This window comes from Rattus norvegicus, chromosome 9 (assembly GCF_036323735.1).
Source record: "Rattus norvegicus strain BN/NHsdMcwi chromosome 9, GRCr8, whole genome shotgun sequence".
Taxonomy (NCBI): domain Eukaryota; kingdom Metazoa; phylum Chordata; class Mammalia; order Rodentia; family Muridae; genus Rattus; species Rattus norvegicus.
This window is the reverse complement of record NC_086027.1, coordinates 35,132,857-35,158,430: the sequence shown is the minus strand read 5'-3', so window position 1 is coordinate 35,158,430 and position 25,574 is coordinate 35,132,857. Positions and strand designations below refer to the sequence as shown.

At 39.1% G+C, this 25,574-nt stretch overlaps 1 protein-coding gene and 1 pseudogene across 10 annotated transcripts in view; one reads left to right on the top strand and one right to left on the bottom strand.

Moving 5' to 3' along the window:
• Nucleotides 1-25,574, top strand: part of Adgrb3 (adhesion G protein-coupled receptor B3) — a 727,877-nt gene that overhangs the window by 486,920 nt on the left and 215,383 nt on the right.
• On the bottom strand, nt 5,521-5,664 carry LOC120094962 (U2 spliceosomal RNA; annotated as a pseudogene).

The following is a 25,574-nucleotide window of genomic DNA, read 5'->3' as shown; positions in this document are numbered from 1 at the left end:
GTGTTCCTCCACCATCAGTCTTTCAATACTGTGGAAACTTTCTCCACGAGAAAGTTTCTTTTCATTTGCTTCTGCGCATCTCCTTCTCCTATACTTCAAAGTGAACCAAAGAGCACTTTCCAGAGTAAGCTTGTCTTCCTGCAGCTCCAAAGTGAAAAATCCAGTAATGCATACTATAATATCATTTGATTATAACAATTTTTCAATCTTTTTGAAGATCTGAATAAGGCCGAATTGAACTCCTAATTCTATACTTTTCTTGTGGCATTACTCATCCTCTTTTATTTCTGCAGGGTTCACCACCCTCCTCTCTGTCTTCCAGTGTTATTCTCATGGGACTGAACACTGAGTATGACTCTCATCTAATGTGGGCCCTTTGTATTCCTAGCTAGAATAGAATGTAGAACTCACAAGTAACTGGGTCTCAGCTAACTCTAATGCATTCCTTCTCTATGTCCCCCAAATTCTTTCCAGAAATTTCCTAGCTTATTTTCAACTTACATATCCAAACAAGTCTTTCATGATTAACTAAGATTTAAGAAAAATGTGTGACCTTCACTCACAACCCATCTCTATCGTGGCTGCCATTATCCTGTTCAAATAGGAACTGTAATTGACTTGCCTATCTGATTTTCTTACCCCAGTATTAGTTGTAATGGGTTATCCAAACAATACAGTCTAAAACTCTGTTATATGGATGCAAGATGAATAAAATATAAAATCAAATGTAAATACACTCGACTTCACATTTCTGGTGGGAGAGAGAAGTGACCACACAGACAATCCATGAATGGTCACTTGTCAGGCATTCAGTAGACATTTACTAAGTAATTAAGAAGAAGAATTGATTGAAATAAGGCTTTTTTTCATAGATCATCAGTGTAATACTACTACTACTACTACTACTACTACTACTACTAATAATAATAATAATAATAATAATAATAACGACAACAAAAACAATTCCCTTAAACATTTCAGAGTCTCGTACCCTTAAACATTATGATTTATACATTTTCTTTCCCTTGCATCAGTTCCTCCTCAGAATGTTTGTACATCCAATTTTCCATGTGGACATCCCTTCTTAGATATACTACACCTTAAAAACTTAGCATTTGGTACCCAAACTGTTGAACTCCTTGTCCCATTTGAAAAGCCCACAGTTTGTACAGTCTTCCCTATCTCTGGCCCAAGACGATGGCTTATTTTTTCTGTTATACCACAAATGATGTCTTGCTGTTACTAAAAGCAATTCTGACCAAAAGGTATGCAAAATTTAGTCATCTATTGTCACATCTATCCCTTCAATGTAGCCCAGGATTCCATGGCTAATTGTGTATTGAAATAGGTTTGTAAATATTCTAATTGAACTTTCTGCCTCCACCATTCGCCCACCATTCAATTCGCATTGAATTTCCAAGGTATCAGTCAAATGACCTATTGAGTTTGAAATTAAATCGTGCTCTTCAACCTTCCATGATTCCCATTTCACTCACAGGAACTCCCTATCCCTTCTAATGGTTCAGAAGAACTTTGAGAACTTCCTTTGCCCTTTCTCTTCGTCTAACCTCATCTGCTACCTGGTCCTTATTAGGCTCCACATACTCAAGTCACACACATTGTGATGTTTTTTGAACTTTGAAAGTACTCTCCCAGCAGGAATTTACACTTGCTCTGTAAATATCTACTCATAGCATTCTATCCATGCTACGAGTGACCTTTGTGCAAACCTTGTCTTTTACTGTTTCCTATTAGAACCTCTGTCAATATCAGTTTCTCTCCAATCTTCCACCATATTTAATGCTATTTTCTATTCTTTGAGAATAAGCATTTGTGGGTCTTATTGGCCATTAGATCACTTTGTGCTACTCTGAGTCCCTGAGACCGGTTAATTACGATGAACAGGTATTTGCTACTTCTAGTCTGAAATATGAAAAGTTCAAGGTTTAGAGAAAGGTTTAAAAGGAAGCTATTCAGGACCTGCTTTTCAACCATCTCCTGATGGAAGAGGGAACCAGGAGAGCAGGCACAAGAGAGAAAAGCGGCCAAACTTATACAAGCATTCAAAAATCAAATCCATCTTCATGTTAAGGAAACCACTTCCAAGATAATGACATGAATCCACCGATGAATTAGCCTCTCATGACCTAATTCTGTTGAAAGTTTTGCTTCACAAGATTACCACATTAAGGACTAAGTTTTCAACAGGACCATATTGGTAACACATCAAGCTGAGCAAGCTGTTTTCTCAGATCCATACAACATAAACTCTGGTGCAATGATTTATTTATTCATCTATCTAATTATTTATTTGTCTCTTTTTAGTTCACTCGTCTAGTGCTAAATTGGCACAATCTGGGAATTTTTGGGGGATACATAATGGATATTTCTTAATGAATGATGAACAGATATGTAGTGCAGCTTAATGTCATTATGTTTGAACCTAGTTGTGTGGAAGGATCTTCAGACTTCAGGGACCAGAGGCAATTGGTGAGACAACGTAGGTTTTTACATCACAGTGCCAAGGTCAAGGTGAGACTCATGCCAAGTCTGGCCTCCCCAGGTAGCCGTCATATGCTCTCAGGCCAACTGCTGTCATCTCTCTGAAACTAATGTCCTTGGGTGGTAATTGGGGATAGCAACAATCTTGTAGGTGTTAGTTAGGAAATTATCATATCGCTACAAAGTGGTTATGATGAAACTTGATGTGTAGTATGTAGCATCTCTCACTACTTTCATTAATAGTGAAGTATTCATAATTAATGTGATTTGAGTAGCTAAAAGGTGCTCAGTGGCTATTAGAATATTTTCAACTACAGAGAAAGCTGAGTAAACTGATTAGGATATAAAATCCTAAGGATGACTAGGACAGGATTAAACAAAGGTTTTTGTTTGCTATGGTTCCATTCCATTGTGTTAGGAGGAACTAATACTGCATTTGTCTTTATTTCTAATTTATTTTTGTTTTTGTTTTCATCCAAATGTGATATTTTATTATTTCATTTTATTTATAATATAATACAATAAATAACATTTATTATTTATACTACTCAGACGACATTCACTCATCACACCCTCTTAGTCCTCTCCCCTCCCTTTGCCACCCCTTCTAGCATCCTGCCCTCTCCTAGTCTCCTTCCACTTCTATTTTTCCTCCCTGTTGCTATCATGCTGTTTTCGAAGTTGTCATGGGGAGGGCCTTGTACACCAGGCTACAGATTTTAGATTATTCATCCTGTAAATGAATAGCTCTCAAACCTCAGATGCACCCCAGTTATCCAGGAGCCTGGTTAAAACAACTAATCACTGATCCCAATTCCCAGAGGTTCTAATTTAGTAAATAAGAAATAGTTCTTCAGAATTTGTACATTAAAAGATTTCAGATTCATTATTCATAGCAGTTTTACCCTGTATCCCCAAATTTAATGACTTAGGAAAGCAAATGTTGATGCTCTCACAGGCTTTGTGCAGATTTTGTGATTCAAGAATCCTAGAATATGTGGCATTCATGATGTCAGTTTGGGCTTTGGTCTCAGAAGTTTGGGAGGATGCACGTCTATCCCAAGGTGACTTGGGCTTACTGACAGGAGTGGGTTTCTCTGCAACTATTAGCCACAGTTCATTGATGATTAGGGACTAAAGATGACCTTAAGGCCCTTACTGGATACTTTCACAGAGCAACCTACAGTATAGCAGTTGGCTTCTTTCACAGTCCAACAAGCAAAGGAACATGTGGCCCCAAGGTGAAAGCCACAAATATTGTGTGCCTGCTTTTGAGGGTGACACCTCAGACTCCATCTGCTCCAAAGAAGTGCACTGCTTAAAAGACGTGAATTCTGAACTTTAATTCACATTCAGTGAAGTGGAGAGGCTTGGATAAGGGTGACCAGGAGGTTGTTAGGAGGCTGAGGACGGTAATCTGAAAACTGTTGCTGCATATATTTCTAAGCACCTGGGTGAGACAGATGGATCTAGCATAGAAAGATGGACCATGCAGCCGATGCCAGTTAGGGAGGAAGCCATTGCAGTTATCTGAACGATACATTTTATATCTACCTAATTAATATTAGTTTATATTTATAAAATCACTACACTTTTTAATAAATATTCCAACCATTTAACCTCCAAATTTTCATTTAAGTCTCATCTAAGAATAAGACTACATTTTTGTTTACTGATCAACTGGTCCATTGATTTACTTACATGCATATGGTGTGTGTGTCTGGTGTGTATGTGAAGGGGTATGCCATGGTGCAGGTGTGGCATCCAGAGGACAAATTTCCAGAGTCAGGTCTCTCCACGTGGGTCCCAAGAGTGGAACTCTGATGATCAGGCTGAGCACTTTACCTCCTGAGCCAAGGAATGAATTATATGAAACTAACATTTAAGTTATATAAAACCTACATGGACTTAAATTTCATTGACGAATTCATTAAGCTCCTGCCCCTCAGACCACATTTCATGAAGTGACATGTAAATGAGTTTCGCTCAAAATGAGAATTCGCATGTGTGATTCACACCGGCAATCCCAGCACTAGTAAGGGTGGAAGAAGAGGTTTGCCACAAGTTCAAGGCCAGCTTGGGTTCCACACTATGTTCTGAGCCAACCTTGGTGCCATAGGGAGAACTTATCTCAAAAATCCAAAGAATTAAAAAGGACAAGTAGATCAGGGTGGTACAGTCTCAGTTTTAAATGTTTGCCTTTGTAGGGGGACACATGGTATGCTGTGCTTTTCAAAAGCTTTTCAGTTTAGTTGAGATTGCAACATGAAGCTGTCTTCTTAGCTGAGAAGGGCAGTAAGTCTACTTGACCCCAGCATCCTTCCCACCCTTTCTCTCATAGTTGGTGACATCTGGTTCCAACAACAGGTTTAATAGTTCTTTGCTACTGTACCAGGAAGCAGGTTAGCTTTTCCAAGTGGGGATTCTGTTCCTTTGGCCTGTGTGTTTGTCTGAAGTCAGTGCACTGGCCTCAACCTGTTCTTACCTCCCAGGTATTGATTTCGGCTGACATTTAGTTCAACATGTTATCAATTCTCTTAATCATCTCACAGAGAGAGAAGCAGGCAGAGGTGCCCTAACTATTACCCAGCACATCAGCCCATGACAGCTCCAGGTCATCCATTCCCTAGACAGGAGCTCAAGTGAAAATAACTGTTTTCTTTACCAGGACTTCAGCCACAGCCACGACAACAAAGAAGCTAGCTTGTGCACTCAGAAGCGTGTCAAATGCCCGACTCTCGCTTTAATCAAGCAACTTCATTTCTGTTGAAACCAAGCACCCTGTCATTCTAATGTTTCCATAGAGTAAATGATGTAGGCTTAGGAAAGTACAAGTGGATATGATTTTGAAAAGGTTAAATACTCTTTACAAGACCAGCGAATGAAGCCATACAAACCCAGGGAGTTTCTTTCTGCTGAAACATGTTCAGCCTAGTTTTACAAATGCTAATCATTTCAACTACAGAATCACAGGTAGAACAAACTGCTTTAGAAAGAACAGAAGCTCCGGTGAAATGGAGCAGGAGTCTGGAACAGACCTCAGGCTAGACCAAGAAGCTAACTGAAATGTAAACATTGTGTGCCTCTTACAAACAAACAAAAAAAATCCCCCCAAGCTTTGCCCTTCTACACTTGATCTTAGCCAAAAGGCCGAGAAGCGATAGCTTTGCCCTTCTATATAGCAGTGAAATACCAAATGAAACACACACACACACACACACACACACACACACACACACACACACACACACCAGCTAATTTTAATATGCCTTGGCTAGCTCAATGGTTGGGCACTTCTAAACCTCCCCACGGCTAGCAGACACTCCCCTCTGGTATTCCCGAGACAATGTCTTTAAAAATCTATATTTCATCTCTGCTACCCGAGACCCAATTGGGAATTGGCAGAGTCTGCTTCCCTATCATGGCAATTCATACTCTCTCTCTCTCTCTCTCTCTCTCTCTCTCTCTCTCTCTCTCTCTCTCTCTCTCTCTCTCTCTCTCGGTCCCTCTCTCTCGGTCCCTTGCTCATTGCCCAGCCATTGGCTATATAGGAATGATTCATTATCAATCAACTGTGGGAAGGGACCCTCAGGTCTGGAATTGCGGCTTTTTGGAGCTGAAGTAAGACGAAACATTAGAACCAAATCCCAACACTGCTAAATTGAAAATGATTAAGCAGCCAATATTTCTTGTCATGGTTTTGTGAAGAGAGTTCACAGACCATTTGCAAAGTGGATTCTCCTTGGAAACCCTGTAGAGTTACATCCAACACAATCATCAGGCTTTACCTTACTGGGACCATCTCTAGTTTTAACCATGGCTTTCGCTGAAATTCCAAAGTCATTATTTCCAGGTATCTAATGAGACATCTCTCAGGTACAGCCTTATGATCCTGTAGTGTTCACCACTGGAGAAAATGAGAGAAACATCAAAATCATCTCTCTTGAGAGGTCTTGGGAGGCAGGGCTTGTGCAATGCATTTTGGTGTCCTCAGCAATTTTCCTAGTGTCAGAAGGAACCCCCTTCTCACCTCTGCTTTCTATCCCCTTTGATGGTAATTTCCTTGGGCATCTCTGTGTTTATCAATTCTGATCAAGGCAAGGGCTGCTCATGAGAAGGAACTGTGGCTCCATTCTCTTTATTGCCCCTGAACCTATCAGAGTTCCAGGCACCCCACCCCACCCCCACAAAACTTGTTTGATTTCTGCATAATCAAACAGAAGAGAAAAGCAAGGCAGAACAGGACAGATCAACTCACTGTGCACATTTCTTTCCTGTCAAGGAAAAGAAAAGCAGCAAAAAGAGCCAAGCAAAAGTGTGAAGGGTCAGAGGCCAGCGGGTGCTGTCACCTTTCCAAACACTGAAGGGATTCCCCGCAGAACCTAAGAAGATGCAGCTATTACCTTGGGGCTTGTGTACCTTAGGTTCTTCTAGGATTCTTCCTTGACGTTAGACAAGCATAGGACCAGTCTAGACAGCTAGATAGGCATGTTTATTATCAAGAAAAGTAAGTATTCAGACATCCTAGAAGGTGTTTTACCTACCTTTCTATTATGACAAAACACCATGACCTAGGCAACTTGCAAAATGTAAAAGCAATTAATTTGGGGCTCACGGTTCCTGAGGGTTAGAGTCCATTGACATCATGGTAGCAGGCAGGCAGGCCAGGCACTAGACCAGCAGCTGAGAGTTTACATTTTAATACACACACATGAGGCAGAGGGGCCAGGCGAGGATGGTATGAACTTTTGAAACCTCAAAGCTCACCCTCACAGACACAACTCCTCCATCAAGGTCATGCCTCCTAGTCCTTCTCAAACAGTTCCACCAGTTGGAAATCAAACATTTAAATGTATGAGCCTCTGGGACCCATTCTCTGGCAAACTACCACAAAACAAACAAATAAGTAAATAAAAATAAGGGGTATTCTATGAAGCGAATACTTTCAGGTAGGACACGTAAGATGATAGAAAGGCAAGACATAGACTCTGAAGTATGGAAGCATTGATTTAAGGAAAAGGTATGGCACTTACATGATTATAATTAACGTAGCAATCTTTCATTCATTTTCCTCTGTTAGTCTCACTTCTCTGTGGGCACTGCTATTCCTAGCAGCTATCACCATGGCTAGCTGAGGATATGTATTCAGTGAGTCCTAGAAAAATGAGGGAGTCATTCTACCACTGGGGTACACTCTCCTCACCCCACATACTTTGCCCCATCCCTCAGGCCTTTATTCTGTCTGAACTGTGTGCCAAGTCTTCTTATTTCTCATTCCAAATTTTTCCCTACCAGTTTCCTTTCACTTTTACTATAGACACTTTAGAAAGTCAATCATGATCCGATTTAAAATCCTCAATTGCATCCAGAATAACTGAGGGAGGGTTGTCGTTCATTTTGAGACATAGATCCTTTTTAAAACCAGATGAAAACTGAAGCACTTTGCCACTTACACACTTTCTATCCACAATAGTGCAAACTTCCATTTCTATGCATTCCCGAGTTTTGGAACCTGACCTCAAGAAGTGCAGGGGTGAGGAAATCCAAACATTTAACTTCGAGATACCTAGCACTTCTCTATTGTCTTCTGGTCCTTTCACTTCTACAGCAGACACTTCTCAGCCTTCAGTTTATGCAAAAGCCAGATACTGTTAGGTCACCTTTCCAGACACACCATGTATCTTCTTCGGGTTAATTGTCTCTTCTGACAACCCAAAGATCTTGGGGCATCTTAATCACCTTTCAAAATCAAGTACATTCTGCCTTTTGCCTTAAGTACTTACAAAAATCATCCTTATCCCCTTTGGCTGGTTCTAGATTTTTCCATATAACTTTGTGGTTGCCGTTTCTTTTCGTTGTCTTTCTAAATAACATTCTTTTTTTTTTACTTATTTATTCTAAAGATTAGATATTATTAAATTTCTTTTATAGATAACAAGACTGAAGCAGGAGAATTTTCAATAGCATACGTTGAGAACTGACACTGAAAACAGGTTTTACGGCGTGTTGTTTCTGTCGTTGTTGCTTAATGAATTGAACAACGCAGATAAAAATAATAGATGATTTATGAAATGGTGCTTATGAGAGCAACTATTTTAGAGCACTGCAACCTTCTAATGTGTTTCTGGCATGTGCACTACATCATTATTTGAATTCACTACATTTCAAGAACAAAGGCACTACATTACAATGTTTAAAAGGGAGGAATGAGACCCCCTCGTCCATACGCTAACATTAGGGAACCTGGCTGTGCAATCTAAGCATAGGATCACTTCTTAGATGAGGCTTATGTGGGAGATGATGACAATGGTAAGAGCTCAGCGGACGTGTGCCTTGAAGGATGCTAGCACTTTGGTACAGGCATGCTATCTGAGGAAGACCTGAAAACATGATACTCTGTGAGGCTCAATCCAGTACAATATCCTCACTACAAACCACGGAAGATGTACCCTTGTAGTCATGTCATCTCACTCTTTGTTTAGAGATCTTGATATTGGTGTGTTTAGGAGTGGTATCGTGCAGAATCAGTGCTATGGGACTGAAAACTTAACTCCCCTCCAAACAAAATGCTGTTCACTTCTATAGGCACCAAGAGACACAGTGATGAATGTAGAAGGAACCAAGGTGACCAAGGTGACACTGTGAGCAAACATTAAATACTGGACTTTCATCATTTCTGCCAATATCTATACTTCTCCATCTTCTGTATGAAAACAATCTCATGATTACACTTATGCTGACTACAGAAAGCCACCACCTTTAGGGAGAACAGCAGATTCCTCATCATGATTGGATCCCTGGTCACTGTTTGATATAGTTGATTTTTTAAATCTGCTTTTTATTTAATAAATATTTTTGTTTTGTTATATGCATTCTAGCAACTGAATTACATTCATTTTTCAGTGTGTGTGTGTGTGTGTGTGTGTGTGTGTGCATCTTTTTCCCTGCCCATGTACTTTTATTTGAAAAACATCAAAGCCCACTCAAAAACATAGGAGGAGGATGCTGAAGAGTTTATTTATTCGTAGCACAGAGAACAAACCATTCATTTCTTTGGATATATGAGAGAATATTTTAATATTTTCAACATATCAATGCACTTTTTCTAAATAAGAACAAGGAAATCAATGAAGAAAGGAGACATGATGATATGTTGAAGCCACCTAGACACAGACACATACTGTTCAAGGTTTGGAGAACTTCCCCAATATTTCTATTTTTTTTTTTTTTTTGGAGCTGGGGACCAAATCCAGGCCTTGCGCTTGCTAGGCAAGCGCTCTACCACTGAGCTAAATCCCCAACCCCTCTATTTTTAAAGTATATAGCCCAAACTCTCATTAGCTGTCGTGTTTCTGTTGCCTGTTTTAAGTAAGACCAGCTCCTTGGTATTTTCCTGCTTGCATACCTTTATGGTTTTCCCCAATTCACATGCATAATGTCCCTAAGTTTGCTTTACCAAAACATGTCATTATGATTACATTCAATTTGTGCTTTTATGAGACCACTGGGGTAATAATTTCATGTTCTTATTTCATGGGAAGAGATACGACAGCCTTTTGTTTTGTACCATCGCTAGTGGTGTCAACTTAAATTTTTCTATTTCTTTTAAAAGACATTCAGTTGTGGGTAGAAGCTTAAAACTAACTCAGATTTGTAATGTACCCTGATGATTTATTCATTTCAATACATGGATACATTGTGTAACTTTTAAATCAAGTTAAACAAATTTCCTCATACGCTTATTCTCTTCTTCATTGTGAAAAATAATCAAATCCTTTCTTTTGGCTCTTTGAGATATACAATACAACTGTTGCCGGTAGACAGCCTTTTGTCCCATATTGCACCAGAATGTATTACTCATAACTCTGAGTGTCCATTCATCAACCTTCCCCAATTCTCTACAGACCCTCCCTCTCCAGGTTCAGATAACCACCCTTTTACTCTCAACTTCCATCAAAACAAAATATAAGTCATCTGAGTGAGATCATGACATTACTCACCCTCTGTGTCTGTCTTGTTTCAATGAACATGATCTCCAGTTCTACACATATTGTAAAGGATGGAAGTCCATTCTTATAGTGGCTGTGTGCATTCCACTGCCAGTGTATCCTGGGTTTTCCTCATCTATTCGTCTGATGCTGAACTCACTCTAAGTTCTTCCTACTTCTTAGCTCTTGTAAGTGTTCATTAAGAAAACGGGATTTCAGTTGTCAAAACGCAAATTTCAACTCTTTCGATCATGTCGAATAATAAGGTTGGTAGAACAGGAAGTTCAACTGTGGTTGTTGTTATTGGGGTTTAAGGATTCTCTATTCTCTGTCCTACAATGTCTGCTAATTTATACTCTGTGGAAAGATTCCTTTTCTGCCACACCTTGATTAGTACTATAGTCTGTCTTTTTGATAAAGCTTTGCCCTTCTAAGACAAACCAGTTTCTATCTGTGCTTTTGATTTTCATTTTTCTAATGACTAGCAATGTGGAAAATTTTAAATACACCTGTTGGCATAGTCTTCTGTCAGGAAATATATAGATTTATTGCCCATTTTTTAAATTTTCATGATTTTGTAATTTGCTATTGAATTTTTAAAAGTTATTTTTAGTATGTTGGATCAGAAATGGTGGTTAGATGTGGTACATTGAATTAAAATTTTGATTTGATGCTATTTTGTTCCTTTAAGAACGTATTGTATATGTTCTGTATTGTAATGAATTTTTACTTAAATGTTAATGTTGGGTGAGTTGCAAGCCTGACTTCTTTCTTCCTGAGCTCTAGAGTAGCTCACTGCTCAAACAGCCACTCTGTACAGAGATCAAGTTGAGCATATCTGTTTCTTTACATGTTTGCAAATCAAGAAATGGATCATTGTGTCTAGAGAGAGAAGGTGGCTACTGAGTCAAATCAGATTTCAGAAGACCAGTGTGACGATTATGAACTTTATTCTGTATTTGGTAAGAAGCCATTGAAAATTTTAGGACATGAAGTGACATAATTAGTGTGTAGTTTTAGAAAGGAGAAGTTTCAAAAGGAAAATGTCAGGTTTCCAAGAAGCAAAGCCTTTCCCTAAGTCTGGTCACTTTAATTCTACTACGTATTCTTAATTAGTTGAACTCAGGGGGTTGGGTTTTGTTTTATTTCCCTCTTATATCAATTAGAAATAATATCTTCTTGAATGTAAAAATAATGATTCTTCAGATATATTTGGAAGTATAAGAAGAGAAGGGGCATGTGCCATAATTTTGGAAGTCCAAAAAAAAAAATCCAAGACATCGGATTTTCTCTCTTGAAATGTACAGACACCACATCACAGAAACGGCTGGCCAGCTTTGGTCTGAATAAGCCTAGGACCTAGTCTAACTAATAAAGATCATCCTGATGGTGTCAGGCACAGCAGAACTAGAATGATTGGGTTATTCTTCTCAGGATTCTCAATGGGTTTTCCCCAACCGTGAGCTACTTCCAGCATCCCTAAGAAGGGAAAGAGCTAGATAGGTAACTGGCTTGGGAGTGCAGCGAGCGCAATGCCAAAGTCACAGATGTGAAGAGATTATACATCCCTAGGATGTGAAGGCAGATTTGCAGAATTATAGATGGGAAACATATTTAGGAATGTCTTCCTATACAGGAATTCCTATAAGTTTCATAACATAATATTTGTTATGAAATTAGGAATTATGTTTCAGGACATTAAGAAACATACATTATCTATTTTGAGCTACTAAATTCTTGCAGGATCTAGAATCCAACAAGTAATGAGTGAGTATTGTTTAATTAACAAGATATTATTGCAATTTCTTAAGTAGACAAAGACAAGGTAAATAGGTTTAATTCTGAAAGTTAGAAAGCAGTAGTCACCTAGGACTATTGGTTAGTCTTACACATGGCATTAAGAGCAGAATAATTCTAGGATAGGACAATGAATCTATGATGACGCAACAAATAGATCTACAGGAAAAACTAATGTAGAGGCATGCTAATGACCATGCAGTTTCATCATGAGGATGATGACAAGCCAATAATATCTGTAAATGGTATAGCATACTCATGACTATAAATGATCTCAGAAGTTGGAGGTAGAGCCAAGATGATTACACATTTGATGCATGCATGGATAATATAGCAAGCTGAACATCAGTCAAGACACTGTCCCAAACCAAAAGCAAATAAATAAATACAGGAAGAAAGAAAGGAAAAGTATTCTTTGACAAACCAGATTTATAAATCACACACACAGAAAGAGAGAGGGAGAGAGAGAGAGAGGATTATTTTTTCCATAGAATAAGAGCTTTTTATTAGTCTGTCTTACTAGTTGAGGCTCATATAATATAGTTATTTTAATGTTTAATTTCAATGTAAATCAAAGCAGGTATGAGGGCACATGCCCTTAATTACAGAACTCCTTTAATCCCAGCACTCAGGAAGAAGGTAAGTCTCTGTGAGTTCAAGGCCTGTCCATTCAATATGACAGTTTCCAGGACAACCAGGGCTACACAAAGGGACCATGTCAAAAAAAAGTCTTCTGTTAAATTCCTATAAATAATGTTACAGAATTATTTGCATCACACTTGAGAAGTTATTGGCCAAGAGTCACTGGAAGTTTATGCAAGACAGAACAGACTTCCTCTATTACCACTACTATCCCAACTAGAGACAAATACACCCTAAAAAGGAATGAGAGATGATAGGAGGAAAGTACTTCAGCTTGATGGAGATGCTGTGTAATAGGTATATGCTTATTACAAATCAACATCTTCCTCTGGTTGCTAGAAACACAGCTTATTTTAAAGCTCATAGCCCATATATAGCAAATACATAGGCATTTATGGTAAATTATGTACTCAAAATAGTAAAATTTGCTTACTTACTTGTACTAGTTACTTTTCCTGTTGCTATAGCAACATGTCCTAAACAAGCAATGTAGGAAGATAGGTTTTATTTCAGTTCCAGGCTATAGTCTATCATGACTGCAAAGTTCTGAAGTTGGGGGTTAGAAGCATCTGGTAATATTGTGCTCATAAGTAGAAAGCAGAAGATGACAAATACTTGTGTCCAGCTCACTTTCTCCTTTTCATACGATCCAAGATTCTAGTCCAGGGAATGGTGCCACCCACAGTGGACATATTTTCTCACCTCAGTTAATCTAATCAGGATAACCCCCATGAGAGTGCCCAGAGTCCTGTCTCCTAGGTGATTCTAGATCTCATTGACTTTACAATTGAAATTAACTATTACATTGCCCTTATATTCTGTCTACTTTGTTTGCATTTATTTCATACATATCAATGCTATAAATTATCTCCTAATGCTTTAGTTATAAGCTGTGTTATAAAATCAATAAATCAGAAATTTTGAGTATGGTGAAACCTGTTGAGGATAGTGCTTCTTGTACCTTAAAGGTAAGCATAAGCTTCAGAACAAAGACTAAAAGAAGAAAGAAGAATATTCTATAATTACTGGTTTGTCATTTAAGTGCTGGGAGAAATTCAAGCTTTACAAATATTGCAGCTCATGGACTTTTTTCCTGGCAAGAAAGTGATGATACTGTACAACATGACCTTGTTCACATTCTCACAGGCCTCTGTTCAGTCCTTACAGCCTTCAGATACTTAGCCAGCAAAATGTCACAAAGCTGGGAAGTGGCCAGAAGGCCCTTTGGTGCACTCTTGGGCCACAATAATGCTACTAGGAAGTCAACTCAAGAGGTCTATTCAGTATTTTGGAGGCACTACTAATTCTGATCACCATTGATGAGGGAGGTTCATCCTAAGGATAAGTTTGAGATGGATTTTGTTTATTCTTGCTCTTGAGGGACTCCAGAATATGGAAATGTCAGGAACATTTTACTGGTATTTTAGGCTGAATTGCTTAGAGATACTCAGAAGTAATTTTCTAAATTATTATAACATGGCCAGAGAGGAGACTTCGGGCTCCAACTGTTCCAGCTCAAGTGAATGTTAAAAATAAAGCATTTGTTAAAAAGACCCCAGATGTGCACTCTTCAAATGGTGCAGATTCTTAACAACATACCTTTGGCACTCACAGGAAGTGCTCCCTTCATGCCACACAAACAGTATTTCAGGAGACACAAAAGACCTCTGGGCAACCTGTTCTGTCTCGAGAACTCACTGTAATTTCTCAGCCTTCCTGCTTGGATTCGGCCTGAAAAGGTCTACCTGCCTCATTTGTTTCGTACCGTAGCATTATCCACTGGTAATTTGTTTAACTTCTATCAAAGCCAAGTGGTTTGGGGGATATAGAAAGATCCTGAAGTGTCATTTCTGCCCTAGAAAGAAATCATGAAGTTGATCAAGCTCTTCAGAACGTGCAGGCCCTTCTCTGTAACACGAAGCAAAGGTTGCTCCACGCCCTGTAAGCACACAGGGGAAACTGTGTTGTGTTGGAGAACAGCAAGTGATGGCTTCCTATTGGGAAGATGCCATTGTAAGAGATGGGAGCAAAACCTTGAAAAGGGAGATGGGATGAGGGATGCAGTTGTGGAGTTAGAGCATGACAGCTGCCAGCAATTCAGTTTCTTAAAGGTACAGGAAATCTAAGTAGAATGCACACATGAAGGCGTATATTAGAAGCCTTTCTCTCAGTGCTGTCCAGTTGAAAAAAGAAATAGTAAGTGACCATAATTTGTAATCTTCTAGTCACCATTTTAAAAAGTGAAAAGAAAAACAATACATTTAATTGTTCCAACATACCTCATTACGGCAAATACATTATCATCAAAACAGGTAATCATTTTAAAAGTTATTTAAGATCGATTTATTTACACCTTCTTTCTCATAATAAATCTTTGAAAAACCTGTGTGTGTTTTGTACCCACAATGAATCTCCATTCCTAGTAACTACCCTTCAAGCCATGACTGGTGACTTTCATCGAGATGGTGAAGTTCTTGGGTTGACTTTAGTAAGTGAATGTAACTAATAGGTGAATGAATGGGTAATAATGAACAAAAAGAATCAGGAGCCGAAATCATTTTTAATATTTTGCGGGACTTGAATTCAGAAATACAGTATATTCCTCAATGGGCTACTCTGCTTCGGCTTCTCCGTAGTTACTTGATTACCAGAAAGGCATTCCATCTGTACTCCTAAAATTCACTGGCTTTGGAGTAAAGTAATTCTGTCCCTGGTTCTTTAAATGTGTATGTGATTTAACCCAGGTTGATCAGGGAAATGTCTCCCTGGACTCAGTTACTGATTCTGATATGCACTGTGAGATTAGAGGGGACTTTTTCAAAATGTGTTTTGGGGACAACAGTATTCTCTTCTAATAAAACAAGCAACCTGGGAGACTGTCTCTTTCTGTCACCCCCTGGGTGTAAACAAAGGCCATTAAGCAGCTGTGTGGTAACTACTTGGAGAAAAAGCCTAGGAGTTCAGAATGAATGGGAGGTACCCAGGGGGAGTTTTCAGAAGAGGTTACATTCTCCACTCTTTCCTTTTAGGCAGTGCCCCTGGCTTCATTCTGACACATCACAAAGAACCAATACTACCTCAGCCAGTCCCCTTTTGAGAGACATGTAGTCATGTGATTAATTCTTGCCAGTGAGATACAAGGGGAATGTAACGTCTAGCTTGCTAAATACCTCATCCATCATGACTACAGCTATGACAGCTCTCTGGGCTGTGTTGTCGCCTTGAAATTCAAGGTTGTACAACGAAGAGAAAGGGGCAGAAAAATCTGACCCTGTGTTCTTAGCAAGATTCTCATCTTGTGTTAGAGCGCCTGTGTCCATGTGTATTTGTATGAGAGAGACACAAGCACCTGTCTTTCCACAACTATGGCTATTTTTAGTCTTAATGTTAAAACTAAGCCGAATGAGAATACAGTATTCTGATAAAACAAGGACCAATATAGACAGATCCCAGAATACAGTTCTTCATGTAGATAAAAGTTAAGAGAACAGAAAACTTTTGAGTGCAGGTGGGGTAGACACAGGAATAGGGCTGCCTAACATAGCCAGGGTGATCCTCTATAAGGCAGAGACACTCAAGCTTTGGCCCTCAGGATAGCCAGAAGCATTTGAGCTGGGGATCTGGCCCAATCACCCCAAGGTTTGAGCACAGACAGACCAAAGGTCAGAGAGAATGCCAGTGTTTCTGGGACACTGTGAAGACAGAGACAGGAAATAGAGACACAAGAATTATAAACATGTCCTTGATGAGAATAGGAGATGCATTTGAACTGTATTAATTTTTTTTTGCAGAACTTGGAAGCCAATGAATAATTATTTCAATCAGAGAAAAAGCGCTGCTTCGTTTATTCATTTTTTTAAAGTTTTTTTGTGACAAATGATATTTTCCAGGTCATTTCGTGGAAAAGAGAGGAGTAAGATAACTATCTGCCGCCTTCTAAGTACAAAAGAACACTAGCTTGGGCTTAGATGGAGCAATAGAAATGAAGAGGGGCACTTTGGTTTTTTGAGAAGTATAGCACAGTGTAAATGGGAGGGATATTACAATAGTTAATTAACCTTGTGGCATTGATTTTTTTTATCTGATTGTAAGTCATTACCACTCTTTGTCCTTACTCTGCGGAAAGCATGGCCCACAGGGAGAGGGAACAAGAATAGATTCAATAATGGCAGTCGGGTTGAAAGGTCCAGGGACTGGGATGTTGTGCCCAAACTCCTAAGGATAACACATTGATGAGCGCTCAGAAAGGGTTTCATGACTAAAAAGAGGCCAAGGTAAAAAGTGAGGGAGGGAACACACAAGGGAGAGCTTGCTCATGGACATAATCACCCAGACATTGCTTATAGAAAGCATGTTAGCAACAATGCCAAGCAACCAGAGCTTCCAGGGACTAAGCCACTACCTAAGGACTATACATGGACTGACCCTGGACTCTGACCTCATAGGTAGCAATGAATATCCTAGTAAGAGCACCAGTGGAAGGGGAAGCCATTGGTCCGGCTAAGACTGAACCCCCAGTGAACGTGATTGTTGGGGGGAGGGTGGCAATGGGGGAGGATGGGGAGGGGAACACCCATAAGGAAGGGGAGGGGAGGGATTAGGGGGATGTTTGCCCGGAAACCGGAAAAGGGAATAACACTCGAAATGTAAATAAGAAACACTCAGGTTAATAAAAAAAAAAGAAAGAAAGAAAAAGCAAAACAAAACAAAAAAAAAAAGGAAAGCATGTTAGCTTAGAGGATGTAGTTATTAGAGAGGTGAAGAAATGGGTCATCTGCCCATGGATGTAGCAAATAATATAGCTTATTACTTTAAATGAAATTATATAATTATTTTTGTTGACATTTTATCCATCAGATATACCTTTGATTCAAGAATCCATATTTTTTGAAGAAAAATACAGATTGAACTAATAACTCATCTTTCCTTCTTTCTTATCTCTGAAAATAATATGTATGGACTATGATAATATCAAAGATGCTAAATTTCACCAAGTTCAAAAGAACCATGAATTTCCAAAGGCTTAAATTCCCTTTGGAGATTTTTGCTGTATGGTGGCACATACCTTTAATCTCAGCACTAAGGAGGCAGAGGCAGTAGGATCTCTGTGAGCTCCAGGCCACCCTGGTCTACAGAGTGAGTTCCAGGATATCCAAGGCTACGTATAAAGACCCTGTCTCAGAAAAGAAGATAAAAAATTCTCTTTCAGGCTTTTTAAAACTTTATACAATTGAGACATTTTTTTAAGTTTGATTTTTGCTTCATTTTATTTTATATTTATTATCAAATGGGCATAGTGCTCTAGATTTATCGATTTATGGCCATTGAATACATTTATCACTTCAGAAATTGTAACTATGTAAGTCCTTCTAAATCTTTCTAGTAAGCTATTTTTTGTGTACAAACATGACTTCATGTCAACATTTCTTGGAGTTGATTATCAAGACATATTTATTGAGATGAGTATATAGAACCCATTTTTGATTCATCCTTAAGTGTACATTCCTTTCTAGAATTTGTCTAATAGATGATCCCTGAAAATACCATCTTCTGCCCTAGTTTTAAAATCAGGCCCATTTATCCCTTTCCAATAACAAAAGTCAAGGCCTGAATTGTGGAACTGGAAAGAGGGCTTAGTGGTTAAGGGATCTTGACACTCTTACAGAGGACCCTAATTTAGTTCATAGCACTGCATTCACATTCACAGACCCACACACAGAAACACATGTATTACATATATTATATTATAGACATATATACATTACACATTATACATTATACTATATAATATATATAATATATAGTATATACATTCTACGGTATACATTATATCTATATACATTATACACACATATACACACATATGTACACACATATTTTCATCAAGAATATATATATTTCATATATACAAATATATGTGTATATATACACAAAATTAATAGCAATAAAAGAAGTCTTTTCCAAAAGACCTGAAATGCTGAGAAGCATAATTTCAGCAGAAATCCCCGTTCTCTCCCCTCCCTACTCAGACCAGTCTTGCATCTTCCATTGCTACCAGACTGACTCACTTCAAGGCTATCTCTAATGCCCCTTCTCTACTCAAACTTCTCATCAAAGTCAGACACCTCATTCTAACAATCGCACACTAAGTCGTCCAGAGTAGCTTTGCCCAGAATTTCCATATGTCTCCTGCATCCCAGCCTGTCCAGGGATCTTGTGCCAAGACTTCTGAAGATCTGAGGTTCTTCCCCACTTGCAGACTATTGGGTTGGCCAGTTGTTCTGCTGACACTAAAACTGCACTGAGGCTGAATCAGAGGCAAAGGGAGGGCCGTAGACACAGGAGCTAGAGGCCCAGCGTTATTTTAGCCACCTCTTCACACTGTACACTCCCTCCATCTGCAGATACTCTCCCTTTATTCTCGCCAAGGATATTATCTCCACTTTATTAGAAGCAACCTGTCACTCCTCCACTTCCTACAACCCTCAGAGCCTATCACAAAAACTAACTGGTTATAACCACACTGATGTGTCTTTAACAACTGACTCTCCAAGGAAGGAGCCCTAACTTGTAGCATTCCTGATGGAAATACCCATAAGTCTGAGTAACTGGAAACTACAAACTTAAAGCTACAGAATAAAGTAATATCAGAAAGATGTGCCCAGCTGACTCACAACCCTGTTGAGTTTACTCTAACACATCATGGGTTGAAATGCTAAATAAATATCCATATTCCATCTTGTTTTTTTTAACTGCCTCCTTCCAAAACATCAAAAGACTGAGCTGTTGTTTTAAAGTTTCATATGATTGTCATGTGACTATTACCCTCAACCCACACACGACTGTTCCATACCAACTGAACACCTTACAGGACGATTTAGCTTAGCTTCCTCTTACATTTTGGAGGAGTCATATTGTTTATGTTTTTATGTATTATTCTTAAGTATATCCCTTTCCTCTTGCCATAATTTGGTCACACTGGAGATTACTTGGTGTCTTTTGAAATGCCATTCTATAAAAGCCTCTTGACTTGATTTCAAATGGGAAGAGTTCTGTTGAAACAGAAAAGCTACAAGTACTTAGTGCCTTCTGCCCTGCGTTAAACATGCTGATTTGGAATTATTTCAGCACTTCTTCTGTTATAAGTGCTCCAATTCATAAGCAGTAAGGACTCTGAACTTAGAAAGTATAGCACTCACAAAAGAGAGTGCTTCAGGTCTCTGGGAAGCCTCTATTCTTTCAAACTCCAGCCCGAGAAGGATTCCAATAACTTTAACTGCTGAATGCTATAGCCCCAAGATTGAGGTACGAAGATCTTTAGCAAAATACCTGTAAAACACTAAAAGCTGCTCTACGCACAGATTATTGATTCCAAATTTTATTATTCTGTAATTAAGAACAACATGTTGTTGAAAAGTAAATATAACCATATTTTAATCTTCTATATTAAGTTACATTTAATTTTCTCAAACAAAGGATTGACCACCTTTTTGGCCTCCTGTTTCTTGACCACGGTGGGGGCCGGGGCCACCTTCTTCCCCTTGGCCTTCTTTCCTTTGGGCAACTTGCTTGGCTGGAGGAGAGAGAAAACCTCCTCTTATGCTTCATAAATCCAACAGTGTAAGAAATTGTGGCATTAACCTTCCTTGCATTATTATATGATGCATTATATGAACATTTAAATGTTGCAATAGTTTTATAGCGATTGAAGTAAAAATGCGTTCTCAAATTCATGCATAATAACTCTAAGATCTATTATGATGTGTAGACAGCAGGGAGGGACAAGCCTCGTTCAGTTTTCATAACTTCAGGATGAGTGGAGCCCGCTGACCTTTATATTGGTCTCTCCAGCAAAGCAATAGATTGATCGGGTTTGCGGTCCCACCGTGTCTAGATGTGGTATGTCCTGACTGGGATCAGTGGTTCTCTGATGACTCATCTGTTACAAAGAAATCGGTCCCCATCCGCTGACTTTGAGGACCATTTCCATCCTTTGGTGCACACTGCTGTGCACACACCTGACAGATTGGTGTGACCGTTTGCCTACTGTCATACAACGTCAAGGGGAAAAACGGAAGTGTATTGTTCTACCACCCAAATTAAAACAAAACAACCAACAGCCGTCCCCTTTACAGTCCCCACCACTACAACCACCAACTCTGAAGAAACTGGAACAAAGTAAGAAAAGCTTAAAATACTGAGAGAATACATCTCTCGTTTGTTTGCGTGTATTATTGGTACATGGGATTTTCTGTTGAATAAAAGCGCCTCAAACATTTATAAAATGCACAAGTAACATGTATCTTTATTGAAGTTGCAAACCTGCACGACTCTGCTGACTTGGTAAAGACTTGTGACTTTTAAAAGATTTTAGCTGACTTGGTTTCATTATAAATACAGAGACATACACGGATCTTTGTGAAAGGGTAAAAGATGCTTTCATAGGAACTTGGAATTAAAATTCATACCGAATGGGGAAATACTGAAAATGAAAATGTCTTGGTAATTATCCGCATTTCCTAAAATACATAGTTTTAATTGGGTTTTATTAGTTGGCTAGAAAATAGTTTTAAGTGCTATTTTAAAATTACTTAAGAATTTATTTTTTAAATATCTGATCTAAATTTTATTCAAAGTCTGTAAAGATATTTTAAACTTGCCAATATAACTGTGTATGCTGTACACATAGAATAAGGCTTGCTGAAGGGTTTATATACTTTTTAAAATTATTTATTTATTTTCTTAGTGTGTGTATGTGTGTGTGTGTGTATGTGTGTGTGCCTATGTGTGTTTATGTGTGTATGTGTGTGTGTATGTGTACGTGCATGTGTTTGCGTGAATGTGTGTGTGGGTGGGTGTGTGTGTGTGTGCTTGAGCACGTGGGTGTGGATGCACAGGCACACACACACACATGCTTATCTCTATGCCTGTGTGTCTAGGTACCCATAGAGAATAAGAGAGAGCATTAGATGCTCTGACACTGGAGTTACAGGTGGCTTAGAGCCTCAGTATATGGGTGGCCCTGGGAACTGAGCCATGGTCCTGGGTGAAACTGATGAATTCTCTTACCCGTGGAACCGTCTCTTCAGCCTGATGATTCCTTTTTGTTTTTGTTTTGAATTAAACATCAGATTAGTTGTTAAGGTAGGAGTAGTCTTGAAATTGCTTCTTTAAAAGAAAACAACTTGCACAGGAAAAAAAAAAACAAGAGAAATAAATACAGCTGCACTTGTTTTGAGAAAACAAACTTTAATGCAACTCAGAATCAGAGTATTGACATATGAATAGCTTGCCTTCTCTAGCCCTATTATTTATGAGACATAGGTAACCTGGCTGGGATGGAGCAATGGAGCATGAAAACTCATCCCAAAGATTTACAGATGTTTAGACGTGGCCATATTCATTTAAAATGTTGGCTTTAGCTCCTCTTGCCCATGGCGCTGATTGGAGAACGTGTAAGTCCCCGCATATCCTACATAAAAGGAAAACGGCTGTGTTACTGCAATACCAGTGTAAACCAGATCCAGGAGAATTTTCACACAGAGTGCATCTCCCCAAACATGAACACGCTTTTTTTTAACTGTTGCTTTTCATTTTTATCTTCCACCATCCTCGCTACGTGTCATCTGAATAGCGAAATGCTTTCTGAACTCTTTTTTTTTTTTAGTTTTTTTTTTTAATTAATTTATTTTTTTTTATTAACTTGAGTATTTCTTATATACATTTCGAGTGTTATTCCCTTTCCCGGTTTCCGGGCAAACATCCCCCTCCCCCCTCCCCTTCCTTATGGGTGTTCCCCTCCCAACCCTCCCCCCATTGCCGCCCTCCCCCCATAGACTAGTTCACTGGGGGTTCAGTCTTAGCAGGACCTAGGGCTTCCCCTTCCACTGGTGCTCTTACTAGGATATTCATTGCTACCTATGGGGTCAGAGTCCAGGGTCAGTCCATGTATAGTCTTTAGGTAGTGGCTTAGTCCCTGGAAGCTCTGGTTGCTTGGCATTGTGGTACATATGGGGTCTCGAGCCCCTTCAAGCTCTTCCAGTTCATTCTCTGATTCCTTCAATAGAGGACCTATTCTCAGTTCAGTGGTTTGCTGCTGGCATTCGCCTCTGTATTTGCTGTATTCTGGCTGTGTCTCTCAGGAGCGATCTACATCCGGCTCCTGTCGGTCTGCACTTCTTTGCTTCATCCATCTTGTCTAATTGGGTGGCTGTATATGTATGGGCCACATGTGGGGCAGGCTCTGAATGGGTGTTCCTTCTACCTCTGTTTTAATCTTTGCCTCTCCCTTCCCTGCCAAGGGTATTCTTTTTCCTCATTTAAAGAAGGAGTGAAGCATTCACATTTTGATCATCCGTCTTGAGTTTCGTTTGTTCTAGGGATCTAGGGTAATTCAAGCATTTGGGCTAATAGCCACTTATCAATGAGTGCATACCATGTATGTCTTTCTGTGATTGGGTTAGCTCACTCAGGATGATATTTTCCAGTTCCAACCATTTGCCTACGAATTTCATAAACTCGTTGTTTTTGATAGCTGAGTAATATTCCATTGTGTAGATGTACCACATTTTCTGTATCCATTCCTCTGTTGAAGGGCATCTGGGTTCTTTCCATTTTCTGGCTATTATAAATAAGGCTGCGATGAACATAGTGGAGCACGTGTCTCTTTTATATGTCGAGGCATCTTTTGGGTATATGCCCAAGAGAGGTATAGCTGGATCCTCAGGCAGTTCAATGTCCAATTTTCTGAGGAACCTCCAGACTGATTTCCAGAATGGTTTTACCAGTCTGCAATCCCACCAACAATGGAGGAGTGTTCCTCTTTCTCCACATCCTCGCCAGCATCTGCTGTCACCTGAGTTTTTGATCTTAGCCAATCGCACTGGTGTGAGGTGAAATCTCAGGGTTGTTTTGATTTGCATTTCCCTTATGACTAAAGATGTTGAACATTTCTTTAGGTGTTTCTCAGCCATTCGGCATTCCTCAGCTGTGAATTCTTTGTTTAGCTCTGAACACCATTTTTTAATAGGGTTATTTGTTTCCCTGCGGTCTAACTTCTTGAGTTCTTTGTATATTTTGGATATAAGGCCTCTATCTGTTGTAGGATTGGTAAAGATCTTTTCCCAATCTGTGGGTTGCCGTTTTGTCCTAACCACAGTGTCCTTTGCCTTACAGAAGCTTTGCAGTTTTATGAGATCCCATTTGTCGATTCTTGATCTTAGAGCATAAGCCATTGGTGTTTTGTTCAGGAAATTTTTTCCAGTGCCCATGTGTTCCAGATGTTTCCCTAGTTTTTCTTCTATTAGTTTGAGTGTGTCTGGTTTGATGTGGAGGTCCTTGATCCACTTGGACTTAAGCTTTGTACAGGGTGATAAGCATGGATCGATCTGCATTCTTCTACATGTTGCTCTCCAGTTGAACCAGCACCATTTGCTGAAAATGCTATCTTTTTTCCATTGGATGGTTTTGGCTCCTTTGTCAAAAATCAAGTGACCATAGGTGTGTGGGTTCATTTCTGGGTCTTCAATTCTATTCCATTGGTCTATCTGTCTGTCTCTGTACCAATACCATGCAGTTTTTATCACTATTGCTCTGTAATACTGCTTGAGTTCAGGGATAGTGATTCCCCCTGAAGTCCTTTTATTGTTGAGGATAGTTTTAGCTATCCTGGGTTTTTTGTTATTCCAGATGAATTTGCAAATTGTTCTGTCTAACTCTTTGAAGAATTGGATTGGTATTTTGATGGGGATTGCATTGAATCTGTAGATCGCTTTTGGTAAAATGGCCATTTTTACTATATTAATCCTGCCAATCCCTGAGCATGGGATATCTTTCCATCTTCTGAGGTCTTCTTCAATTTCTTTCCTCAGTGTCTTGAAGTTCTTATTGTACAGATCTTTTACTTGCTTGGTTAAAGTCACACCGAGGTACTTTATATTATTTGGGTCTATTATGAAGGGTGTCGTTTCCCTAATTTCTTTCTCGGCTTGTTTCTCTTTTGTATAGAGGAAGGCAACTGATCTATTTGAGTTAATTTTATACCCAGCCACTTTGCTGAAGTTGTTTATCAGCTTTAGTAGTTCTCTGGTGGAACTTTTGGGATCACTTAAATATACTATCATGTCATCTGCAAATAGTGATATTTTGACTTCTTCTTTTCCGATCTGTATCCCTTTGATCTCCTTTTGTTGTCTGATTGCTCTGGCTAGAACTTCAAGAACTATATTGAATAAGTAGGGAGAGAGTGGGCAGCCTTGTCTAGTCCCTGATTTTAGTGGGATTGCTTCAAGTTTCTCTCCATTTAGTTTAATGTTAGCAACTGGTTTGCTGTATATGGCTTTTACTATGTTTAGGTATGGGCCTTGAATTCCTATTCTTTCCAGGACTTTTATCATGAAGGGGTGTTGAATTTTGTCAAATGCTTTCTCAGCATCTAATGAAATGATCATGTGGTTCTGTTCTTTCAGTTTGTTTATATAATGGATCACGTTGATGGTTTTCCGTATATTAAACCATCCCTGCATGCCTGGGATGAAGCCTACTTGATCATGGTGGATGATTGTTTTGATGTGCTCTTGGATTCGGTTTGCCAGAATTTTATTGAGTATTTTTGCGTCGATATTCATAAGGGAAGTTGGTCTGAAG